At 42.0% G+C, this 9,921-nt stretch overlaps 1 long non-coding RNA gene across 1 annotated transcript; it reads right to left on the bottom strand.

The window, feature by feature from the left end:
• Nucleotides 1-4,039: 4,039 nt before the first annotated feature.
• Nucleotides 4,040-9,671, bottom strand: LOC121684663. The gene is made up of 3 exons (XR_006023165.1): nucleotides 8,375-9,671; nucleotides 5,793-7,416; nucleotides 4,040-5,633 (listed from the first exon to the last, which is right to left on the bottom strand). It is a non-coding gene; the product is annotated as an uncharacterized LOC121684663 (long non-coding RNA).
• Nucleotides 9,672-9,921: the final 250 nt, after the last annotated feature.

Raw genomic sequence — 9,921 nt, 5'->3', positions numbered from 1 at the left:
TTCCCTCTCTAGACACTGCCCGAGACATGAAAAGTCTACTAATAAAAATATATCGAACACATGCAGGCCCTATAATTATTGTGAACAGCCGCGTCAACATTTGTGCTTAGAACACACAAACCCTAATAGCCTATTGATGTAAGAATAAGGCTATATCACTGTGGGTGTATTTAGAAAAATATGTAGTTTGAACCCACAATCCCTATTATTATGTTATAATGTTATAAGCATCACTGACATTGATGACATTTTGTAGATCTTTCAAATTATTGTACACTTATCTATGTAAGCATGTCTAGATATCAATTGCACTATGTATTGATTTGTGTTTGAATTAACATCAAGGCCATTTTCTTAAATATAATTGTTCATGTGCCTTATGCAAATGGCCAGCCAAATGCTGTAACAGATTGATGTCTGTTTTAAAGAAATCATTCAAATATTTTATACATTTTAATATTCTATTGTGACCTAGTCTTCACAGAACTCCATTAATACCAGGGTAACGATCAGAGTTATAACCCAAGAGAGTTGGAGGAGGGGTTGGATTTGTGTTGTAATGAATGTGCGTGTCTGTAGGGGTTTAGAAGGGTAAAGAAGAAGGGATGAAGGTGAAGGCTAGCTGGTAGGGGGTGACCAAAACAAAGAGGCGCCCGTTATGGCTCAGCCCTCTCTCTGGGCTCAGAGAACAGGATGTTGGGAACAATGCCCCACTCTTACCCTCCTCTCATCTAACCAGGGTGCCCCATGTGCATTCACAACCTGCTGATCTAAGTCAGAACCCCGTCATTCTCTCAAGAGAAGCCTACCAAGGGCCTTATGTAGGGGATGCTTGCCGACTAGCTACAACCCCTAAATAATTCTAGTTTTCATTCCCAGATTTGTCCAATGCTGTCCTCGAAATTATTTTCTTATTTAAATCCAAGTGATTTGGTCTTCCCTTTGAAATACCAATCCACTATTCCATGCTTTAACGCTGGACTTGGATGTCAGAACAGAAGAAAGGGCCAAAGGAGTGCTGTGAGAGAATGTGAGAGAAAGAGTGGACAAGAGCCAACATGTAGCCTTCAGTGGCATGAGAGAGATGGAATTTTAATTACCTTCCAGAAACCCGCCCAGCAGGTTGCTTCTTCAGAAATGCCACAGATGCCTCCCCACTAGACGGACTGAGATTACTCGTTTTTTACAGCAAAACATAAGGGCTTCCTAGATGAAGATGTTGACACCCACCTCGTCACCCCCAATGTACCTATAGCGTCATAGTCAAACTCCACAGTCATGTTATACCAGTGTTGTGAGTCTGTCTTATCTATTCTATCTATTTTCATTCACTGTTTCTTTTTTCAAGGTTAAAGGTCTGTGACGTTAAACGTCAGTCGAGGGAAAACAGAGCTCATAGCAATGCTGGGAAGATGCCATGCTTTTTCTGACTTCCTTGTGAGCTAATGACCTTTTTGCACTTTCCATGACACCACAAAACCTGTAGATCAATGATGAAAATTGGGGGAGGGTTTGGGGGGAGTACAAACGCTGAATGGAGCCTTAGATAAGGCTCATGTGTTGCCACTAACGCAGAGTGGTTAGTGAGAAGTTAACTGTCCTTTCTGGGCAATAGAGTAGCCAACTGCCTCACTTTCCATTTCCCTTGCTTGTTTGTTTGTGTGTGGTGATTGGTCACCTATCTTTGACTTTCATTTCTAGCTGTGCTCCTCCCATTTAAACAACATTAGCACATGTCAGGTTTCCCTTTCCGCCATGGTGTCTGTGTATGTTACCATCTCTCTTCTCGACATTAGCATATCTTTAGCACTGCATCAGCTTTCTGTTCTACGGAAGTTGTGAGAAACCTTGTCCCGTCATCTCTCAGAAAGGCCTGTCTTATGCTATGCTGCTCATCGGGGAACACAACATGAACATGCTTGCTACAGGGGAAGTTGAGCATGCAGAAACACACACTGCTGCTTTTACACAGAGTCAACAACACCGAGCAGGGGAAAAAAACAGCAGGGTGATCTTATTAGAACTAGGAATCAACACTGGCCTTGGTCTCACCAACTGTCCTGCTCAATAAGAAATAAAAAATGTTTTGTGGGGAAAAGCCATCATAAACAGAAACAAATCTTGACATTTCTGACTGTGACAGAACTGAAAAAATAAGAAACTTCATTAATTAACTATTTTAGGAAACTGAAATACAGTACTAATATTACTGACAGGCAACACCATTGTTTGTTTATGGGTTCATCTAATCACATTGGACCTGTTTGGACGGAACTAAGCCTTTAGATTTGAGCTCCTCAGACTCTTGGTGGACATCACAATTCCTTTTATAGTCTTTGCCCACATTTAACATTCACTTTGTACCAACACCTCAGAACAAAGGGCAGCAGGCTAAATCAGACAAAATGTCCTTGATTCACTAAAAATCAAGGTGTGTGTGTGTCTGTGTAAGAAGGAGAGAGAGACAATATTCCCTGGTCTTTTTATCAAAAAGTCTCCAACATCCCCAAATGGACTGAGCCCCATTGTCTATTTAGTTGTGGTGTAACAATCGGAAGCAGGCGAAAACGAAATGAAACTCAGAAGCTCTGCAAGCTCCTGAACCACAGATCTGGATAAAGCCTAGTGTGTGTAGCTTGTGCTGTATAATATGACAACCTATCAGGGTGACACCAGGCCTCTTGGGCTGTGCACACTGTGGCTGATTTGAAAGAGCCGATACAATGATCTCATGAGAGAACGAAGGCCTGCTCTTTCACACACCTCTCAGCCTGCTCAAGTGACACACAGGCTCCTCATTAGTGACACACCAAAGGGAGGCTCTTTCAGCCCAAACCCCTCCAACAGAGCCCTGCTTCTGTCCTCTGGGCCTCAGGAGGAGGCCATCATTTTAAGCAGAGGTTAAAGGAGGTCCGGCATGAATTAAACATAGCTTAAAAGTACTAATCACACACTGATGAGGTTGCCATCACAACCACTTTCATTTCCGTTTGTGAGATCTGGTTAACATCAGAAGAAAAAGGAACAATCACTCCACCTACTGGCACTGTAGAGAACTTCAACAGATCGCAAACAGATGAACACTATGATCACCTTGTTGACAACAGTCATCGCAACATTGGAGACACAAGGAATCACGGGTAAGATTATTTCCTGGCTTCTAGCAGCTCCAGAAAAGACAAAAGGAAGGCAGGCATCTTCAGTGTTGCACGGAGCAATTTCCTGCTAAAAGGATAAGCAAGGGAGATTGGACTGCTCAAAGCCAATGAGGTGGTAATGTGAAAAATGTGCTGCGCCTGTGCTACAACCAGCTTGTGAGAAAGTGTACAATACATCGCTCTGGCCCAAAAGTCTGCATGCCTCTTCCAATTAAGATACTGACCCATCTGGTGTGCAGCTGTGTGTGTCTAAGAGAAGGGATAGACCAGGGCTAGGCCATGTAGTATTTTTTTTAGTTTAAGTGCAAAAAAAGTGATGTAAAGTGATGTCTGTAATCATTTGGTGATTGCATCAATGTTTATTGTACCTGTGGGTTTGAGAAATAATAGATAATAATGTGAAATATTTGGTAACAATATTGTTCCAGTTTTATTCAAAAGCATGAGTTGCAAATAAAAAAAAAAGCATCATCTGGGCTATTCAAATATTATTTTAAGTTGGAGGATTGCCAACTGTTTTATATTTTTCTGGATTTACATATAGGCCCTAAGTGAAGTGATAGCATGGAATTATTACTGTAATCTAATGAAATCAGACAGATTGTCTGCAAATTAATGTGATATTAATGTTTGCAATTGAAAACAATAATATTTAATGAAAATAGATACAACTTATGAAATCTTAGCATGTATCAAAACACACTCTAGCCTATGTGATGATGACCAGTAACTAGTAGCCTAACATGGAAATGTATAGCTATTGGAAGTTACATAATATAGTGGGTTTTAGTCTTTTCAGTTAGGTCCGTCTATATTTATATTTTTGATCAAATAGATTTTGGTCAACATGATTCTGGTCAACAATAACCAATCCATGATAACCTATATTTGTATAGTTGTCCAGGTTGTGTAATAGATAGATAGATAGATAGATAGATAGATAGATACTTTATTGATCCCCAGGGGAAATTCAAGAAATGTAGTTGACATAGTTGAAATTCTAGGCTAATCTGTACTGGCCGCGAGATGTTATGGTGAGGTGTGAGGACTCTCGCTCTCTGATAAGCTTCCGGCGGTCCATCCGACACACTATCCCGCTTTTTATGATCTTCGTGCCACTAGCTAGACTACTCACGGTTTGCAGCTGTGGAGCCACTGGTAAACATTGCAGTGAAGACAGTCTCACGCGCTCAAACAGTTCTTCGGAAGCCTTTCCCATCTCCTTACCACCAAACCATGTCATGACAGAGGGCCCTCGTTTGCACACAGCAAGCAACCCCCCCCCACACACACATCATTTTTTGTATTCAACACGTTATCTCATCCCCTTCTCCCTGCACGCATCCATGCTAGCACGCTCACAGGGGAAACCTATGCACATGGAAACATGCGCGCTCACTTATCAAGTTGACACACTCACGCACTCAAAACAACCCATATTCCCCTATGGCCACTGGTCGCAGTCCCACACTATACAGTGACAGCAACTGTGACAGCATCTTAGCTTACAGTCAGAGCATCATGGGACACTAGCTAGAAGTACTAACACAGGGCAAATATATTATAGAGGTATTACAAAATATCATGTAGCCTAATATTCTATTATAATACTAGCCTACAGTAATCTTAAAGTATTATAGTTTTGTAAAGGGTTATACGTAAATCCTTGGTGTCAGATAGTGTCATTATGTATTCATTTTCATTTAGCCTACAGCAAGAAGAAAGTTAGACCCACCATCACATATTCTGTCTGTGTTGTGATGATGGAGTTGAGATTTGTCATCACTTTTAGTGAATAAGTCCACCATCACCCGGAGAACACTAAATGGGCTGCTGTTCAAAATATCAGATCGTTTAGGCGGCTTTGGTAATGCTGTTGTTGATGATTCGGTTGTTGATATTATTGTTTCAAGTCATTCCAGTCAATCACTCTTAGAATTTGTTGATAATGAAATATTTTTGTTAAATTGTGTTTTGAACAGGCCACATAAATAATTTGCATAAGTTGCTAAAATCTGAACTTTCTATCTTTCTAAGGTATGAAACTACTCCTATATGAGAAAAAATGGTTACATTTTGGTTTCCTCAAAATAATATGTCAAAATTGTTTCAGTCTGTGACCACAGAATCCAAACAATGGTGCCAAGCCTTCTTATTCCTAGCTCTGTTCCTCCTTTAGACTATATGCGTGTCTGACACATGCCTATATTGAAGTGGAATTCCCATCAAGCCCCATATGCTTTCCAAATGCTCCATTTGATATTCCAGACATCCCAGATGGCCCTTCCCCAGATATGTATCACAGCTGTGGGAAGCACGGAATTGGGGCCACCAAAGCCACACTCATAACATCTAGGAAAAAAGACCTGATATCACTTTGATAATTAAACAATATGTTAATGCCACATCAGTCATGATGCATTGATGTATGAGGATATTGGTGTCTTGATCCCCATGATCCAGATATAGTGGGATCTATTTGGAAACATCAAAGAACGAGTGTAGGTAAGTAGGAAGGAAAGCTAAAATATTTTTGTCCCACAATACTGATTTTTTAAAAACACATGCAATTTAAGCATCATCACAACAGACAGGAAGAAGAAGATGAAGAAGATGAAAAAGAACAGAAGGAACCTTTTGTTTTGTCTCTTTTCCATTTAGCTTGCTCTTGGTCTTGTTGCAGTCTGAAGGCTGAAACAGAGTGAGCTATTTCCAAGAGGGCTTTTCTGATGGCCTCCCACCTCTCTCACTCTTGCACATACTGTTCCGGCAATGGCCTCCCTTGACACCCACTCTTGCTGTGTCACTCATCACTTACTCAGGGTGTTTCCATGGCTCATCTACAGAATCAAAGAGGCTCACGTAAAGACCTATACAACAAAGTTCACAATGTCAAACTTGGATTCAGTCTTAGTCATGCATGTGCTATCAACTTGTCAAGTCCGCTTCATGCTCTTCCTCAGTACCATAGAGCAGGGCTTCTAGTAATAATCTTAAGTAAGAGTAGGGTTCAGCTCTATTACTGCATATTTACACTGTCTTATCCTGCCAGCTGTTTTTCCACGCAGACGTGTCATGTGATTTTCCTGAGGATATTGTGTGTGCGTGACTATTTGTGTGTGTGTGTGTGTGCATGAGTGTGTGTGTGGTAGGTCCCACATCTTGTGTGGTACTCTGTGGGAGGTGAATGAGGGCCCACTCACACTCACAAATTGCACACTTATTCCTCATGTGAGAGTGTTCTCAGCAGAAAACTCTGGCGTTTCGTGCGTAGCTTTATTTTTGGAAGGGCTACATGTTAGGCCATCATCAAAACCTTCTCGTCTGGTCTCTCTCTAGTGCTCTCTTTACCCACTCCCACCCCCACACACACACACACACACACACACACACAGAGTTATCCTGCCCCCTCGGCAGCATGAAAGATGAGTTCAAGCAAATCTGGCTTGAAAAGGTCTGCTATGTCTCCCCCTTGCTTCGGCCTTTTTCTGTGGGATTTCCTGCTGTGCTGTTTTTGCTTTCTGAGTGATCACACCAAGTTTGTTTTTCCATCTCCCGTGTTCTTCACACACTCCAAAAAACACAGTGACCTTTTACAGAGCAGACAGAGAAATAACCCTTTCTCCTTTGCCTAAATGTCACAATCTTATGTGTGTTTTTATAACTTTGTGTTTTGTTTTTCATGTTGACTTGACAGGTCATGTGTCTCCCCATAGGCCAAGAATGTGCGGTCAAGCAAGGCTCTGGTTTCTGACAGGACATAGTGTATCTCCTCAGAGGAAAAAAGAGCATCTGCGATGCATTTTGGGGAATATTGGTGTACTAGCCTCAACATAGCAATGTAGGGATGGGGGAACAGAAAACATGCAATCAAAGGACTCATGTGTGTATAGCCTTGTAAAAAAACATAATGATGCCGAGCAAAGGCATAGTGTGAGAATCCAGTGTGTTCACTGTCTGGACAGTTTGTTCCGTCTCTTCCTTGTACCGTGCTGGATCTCTAAGTCACTGAGTGCCAGTTTATTCCACATTTTTTATATTTTGTATGAACGTGTTGTGTGAATGATTGATTCTCATGGTCTCTCACAAGGCTATGGAGCACAATGGGGTGCATAAAGTCTGTATCATATCAAAATGCACAAAGAGTGCTGGATGCTTTCCCTGTCATGGGGAAGCTTGATAGTTCACCCTGAGCTGCCTCCCCACAAAGTGCATGATTCCTACACAGCTGCTGATCAAAGAAGGTTGCACCCATGAACTGAAAGAGAACAGAAATGTCAATCAATTAGAATATTCAAGTGTCTCTTTTGCGCTTGCACGCACACACACTCATACACACCCACACACCCCACACCTATTCACATGCATGCTCAACAACAAATAAACATTATGTTGTCATTCATTCATTTCACTATGTATACAAATGCTCACATGCTCACACAGAGAGAGAAGGATAGAGAGAAAGACACATTTCCACATGCATGCAAACAAGGAGGAAAAGGACTATTTATCATCAAACTGCAGCCAAATTAGACCTGCCCTGATGGATCTGAAAAGAGCAATAAAACATCTCCCATGCACAGGCACGCAAGCACACCCATGCAATCAGATGACGATAAGGCTGCATGCTTTGCTCTTTGTGGCTTTCACACTCTAAAAGTGAGAGATGACAAGACCAATGTCACCAGTGTGGGTGGGTGATCACTCAGGTTCTCTGAACTCAGTGCGTCCACAACCCTGGAAAGGACGATGATGGAGAAGGCAGGTTACAGGGCGACAGGAAAGTGGGACCCAGGAGGCTGTGGTGACCGCAGACGTCAAGCAGAGACAGCATCTGTTTGTGCTGCGCCTCCCTGTTCCATGTCCTCTCCTACGTCAGCCTACAGCCTCCCTCCCCCTCCCAAAAAAACCCAAGGGAGCTGCTTGATCTAGTCAGGTTATTCTCTCACTCTCCTCCTCTACAATGTGATATCTGGTTTTTTTGTTTTTCCTTTCCTTTCCTTAACCTGGTCATTATACTATACAGTTTTATTTTACAATATCTAATCAAAGCAACATGCATTATGCAGTTGGTGTACTGTGAGGCATTGCAAATACATTTACTGTAATTAATCATGAACATCCATACAACATACAGCCTTGGCTGATTTTGGTAAAAAGCCATCAGTTTTAATACATGAACATCCCATCACCAGGGGACAGGTGGCTTGACTTACTGGTCATTGCCCTTTACCCTCCTCGAAGTCTCGCTGTGAAGGGACTTTTTTTCTGTCATCAGGATGGTGCTGCAGACAGTGAGCGATTCGAGGAAGTCAGTCAGTCGTTACCCCTCCTTAGCCTTTTCTCCATGCATGCAAAGGTTGTGTGTCTGCTCCCTTCTGTTTAATAATTTATCAGGCATCATGTTCCCCCTCATGCAGAGGATCATCAGAAAAATAAGACAAAAAAGCTGAGTGCAGAGGAATAAAGGCTGCTTTTAAGGACATCCACCAAAGAAACCAGACAGACTGAGAGAAGAAGGAGAGGAGAGGCTTGACTGTTCATCTCAAACTAAATATGCAGTTCAGTAGGCCATGCACTATAGTGTGTGGTTAAATCTGAACTCTGATAAAAATGTGTATCCACAGATCACTTGGAGGATAACTCATTCCAAATTATGTTTTCTGTGGCTTGTGTGTCTGCCTCAAACCACTATTGTTCTGATGTAACAGAACTGAATAAAACAGAACAGAGAGAGAGAAAGAGAGAGAGAGAGAGAGAAAGAGAGAGAGAGAGAGATACAACTTTATATTGTTTTCACAGGCCTTGGCAGTATGACCACATTTCCTTTGCCGGAGTGCATATTTAATGCTTAAGCCCTAACCATTTGGAGGCTTCATCACGCTATCTCATCTCAGCAGTATTTCTATTTATCATATGGCATACAGTGGCAAACAGCTGCCTGGAAGGCTTGAAGTCCTCTGGCCTTTTTCCCTGCAGGGAACACATGCAATGTCAAGGGATGACTTCTCATGGCACAGATTTGCCGTGCAAGGTAGCAGAGAGACCATGTGCTTCTCTCACCAACAGTGCATCATATACAGCAGGATGGCATGTGGACCTCATAGGGAAACTCACATTTAAACTGACATTACCTTTTAAAAAAAAAAAGCTGAGCCATCATGTATTTAATAGAAATTATATCTGCTATAATTTTGCTCATCACTTTCATTGTTCATTGTTGCACATTTTAAATAGTTAAATACATTCCACTGCAAAATAGGCTATTGCAGATCTTATTGTTGATATGATTTTGATATTCCAGTGTGGAACTTCAACCACCTCAGATTTTTTTTGGAATGGACCACCCTGCTGTGTCCTTGTGTGACTGGCACCCTAGTCATGCGTGCGATGGTGGTCACTGACCATACCTGCGCTGGTGCTGACTACCCTTCACCATGCCTATGGTGCTATTAGTGCTGTCATGGACTTTTCATGTGTCACGCCGTACAACCCCTCTTCTCTCCACCTTCTTCTCTCTCTCTCAACTCTCCCTCCTACCTCTTCTCTCTGTCTTGCTGTTCAACTCCCTGTTCTCCCCCTCTCTCTCTCTCTCAACTCTCCCCCTCTTGCCTTTTCTCTCTATAGTATAACACAGTACCATTGATATACTTATTAATACTAACCATCATGACTTATACTAATCCACTCTATATCTCTCTTTCTTCCCCCTTACCTCATTTGTGAGGTAAACCATTACCAGTCATCAGCCATCCTGTGTTTG

This window comes from Alosa sapidissima, chromosome 15, assembly GCF_018492685.1.
Source record: "Alosa sapidissima isolate fAloSap1 chromosome 15, fAloSap1.pri, whole genome shotgun sequence".
NCBI classification, from domain to species: Eukaryota; Metazoa; Chordata; class Actinopteri; order Clupeiformes; family Clupeidae; genus Alosa; species Alosa sapidissima.
This window is presented reverse-complemented; position numbering and strand designations above follow the sequence as displayed.